Below are 3,001 nucleotides of genomic sequence, written 5' to 3' on the forward strand. Positions count from 1 at the left end.
AAAACAAGGATAAGGTATCCTTGAATATCCATAGGTATAACTGTATATTAAAAACAAACAAGTTTTGGGAAGGGATATAAACCCTCACACTTTAGGAGACAAGCAAACCTCTATCTGGTGAAGTCTAGGAGGAAACTTTCCAAGTGAACAGACCACACCATAGCTTCTACTGCAGGGTGTCTTCCAGCTGCCTCTGACGCATCTGGAACTGGCCACTGTCAGTAGGAGAATTCTGGACTATTTGGACCACAGCTCCAGGGCTGGCGCTTCCATTTAGGCGGCCTAGGTGGCATTTTGCCGGATGGGGTGGCAGGCGGCCCCGGTGGAGCTGCCGCAGTCATGCCTGCGGAGGGTCCGCTGGTCTGCGGCTCCGGTGGAGCTGCCACTGTCATGCCTACGGACAGTCAGCTGCTTGCGCGGCTCCAGTGGAACACCTGCAGGCAAGACTGCGGCAGCTCCACCAGAGCTAAGGACCAGCGCGTGGGGTGGCAAAATTGCTGTGCGCCTAGGGCGCTAAAACCCCTAGCGCCGGTCCTGCACAGCTCTGATCCAGTCTGGAAATTCCTAGATTCCTAATGTACTCAAAAGCAACATGGACCTCCTCATAGACAAAGGCTGGAGAAGTGCCAAACAGGGTGCTATGGAACAAAGAGGTGAGCGATGATAAAAGGAGGATGAAGTTGAGGCCAGGATTCATGATCGGCGGGGAGGGGAGGGAAGCAGTCTCAGGTGTCTGTATGCATACGAGTAAAAAGGGAAGTACACTGGGTGATTTTAGGCTTGAGAACCTAATGACTAAAGCATATAACCCCAGTGCAATGCAGGAGTGTTGGGAACATGATCTGAAGCTAAGGAGAATGAAGATACGGCATCATCAAGAGCTCTTTTTCAGCCATATTAGCCTTCTCTTCTAGAACATTCTTGATGTCTGAAATCATCCATCTTATTGCATTCTCTCCAAGGCAATAATATTCTTGCTGCTAAATAAATGACCTAAACTCTTAATATTAAGTTCTTGATGAGGTGCAAGCATTTCCTTATACTAGATCACCAACCCTTCTTTCAGATTGAATTATGTCCCTGCAGCAACACATCCCAGAATCCAGTTTGACTTTTCTGCTGGACTTGATGATGTACATCCAAGGAAGTATTTCAAGTGCTTTCTTGATCCCTTCCGGCATGTTCCATCCCACACAGTTTGCTTTCCTTAGACAGGTATTGATCCCAGGTTTGTGGTTTTACATTTTCCTGTGTTATCTGCCTGGGTTATTGGCTGACTAAGAGACAAGGGTCAAAATCTTCCTGTACCGCCTTAAATTGCTGCTGTAGGATATTCGTAGCATCAGTAAATGTTGGTACCTTATTACTAGTCTTAATGAAATCAATTAAGGTCAAATCCAGACCCGCTTATAGAGTGGGTGTAGAGCCAGCCAGATGTCTGCAGCCCAGGCTGACTCAGTCCTAACAGAACTGTGATCAAATCCAAAACAGCAATGTGGATCCCTAGCCCAGCCCCAGAGGCATAGTGAGGAGTGATTTCAGGGTGAAAGGAGACCTCCTCCAGTGCTCTAGCATTTGGTGAGGGGCGTTTCCATCAGCTAAAGAGGCGGCAAAGGGCAGAGAAGAGCAGCCCCACTCTGAAGAGCCACCTGTCAGCTCTAAAATGGAATGAGCACTCGTACACGAATGGCCTGCTGGAATGGTAGATTACCTCTTCCTTGGGACAGGCATAGGGTGGGGAATGATACTTCCCCACGTGTGCCCACACACAAGCAGTGACGTGCTGGGAGGCTTTGAATGTGCTCACTCACCTCCATTTGTTCCTCACTCCTGCAGGTAACTACTCTGTGGGACAACAGCAGAGGTGAAAGTAAGCCAGTACAGTCCGGTACGGCATACTTCCGGTACGTGCCGAACTGGACCGGCTTCTCCGGCGGTGATTTAAAGGGCCCAGGGCTCCAGCTGCTGCGGGGAGCGCCAAGGCTGCAGGGCTCCAGAGGCACTTAAAAGGGCCCAGGGCTCCCTGCTGCAGTAGGAGAACCGGGCCCTTTAAATCCTTGCCCAAGCCCTGCCGCCTCGGGGTAGTGGCGGCAGGGCTCTGGCGCTGATTTAAAGGGCCTGGAGCTCCGCAGCAGCTGAAGCCTCAGGCTCTTTAATTTGTCTGTGAGCCCCAGGACTCCCAGCCACCACAGCCAGAGCCCCGGGGCCTTTCAATCTTGAAAGGCCCTGCCTCCTCCAGTTGAGGCCATGCCTCTTCTGGTTGAGGCCACGCCCCTGCTCAGGACTCCGGCATACCAGTAAGTCCTTTAAGTCACTTTCAGCCCTGGACAACAGAAAGGTCAGCATCCTTAAAGGGCATGTTCAGGGTAGCAGAAGCTCCTCAGCCACTCCTGCTGCACCTCTCCAGGATCTGAGTGGCTGGCCACATGCTGCACCTACACATAGGACTGACCCCATGCTCAGCCTATCTGTGCTCTCAGACCTCTCAGAGGCAACAATAAGGGACTTGTATTCTCCTTTCTCTCAGTCAGCCCAGCCTCAGGATTAGGCCCTTATTCATAGTGGGCTTGATTCTATTCCATTTGTTCCAGTTTTTTCATTGATTATGCACTACACAACTTTACACCAGCTGAGGATCTGGCCCACGGACTTCAATGGAATCACTCCTGTTTTACACCAGGGCAGTGGAGAGGAGAATCAGTTCCATTGGGCCTGATCCTGCAGGCCTACACAATATACAAACACCCCATTTCCTTCTATAAGATTTCAGGGTGCCTGGGTCATGCCATGAACTTACTCTTGGGTACCCAACAGTAACCTGTTTCCATTTAGAAGCATTACAACATTGTAGCCTTTTACACTTGATCATGCAGAGACATTTCAAGGCATTTTACAGTAATGTTAACATCCAAGTTTATCCATACGAAAGAGTTAATTTAAATTTGTTATAAGACAGGGAAAGTAAATATATTTAAATTTAGATTGAAACAGGTGAACAATG

This window comes from Gopherus evgoodei, chromosome 6, assembly GCF_007399415.2.
Source record: "Gopherus evgoodei ecotype Sinaloan lineage chromosome 6, rGopEvg1_v1.p, whole genome shotgun sequence".
NCBI classification, from domain to species: Eukaryota; Metazoa; Chordata; order Testudines; family Testudinidae; genus Gopherus; species Gopherus evgoodei.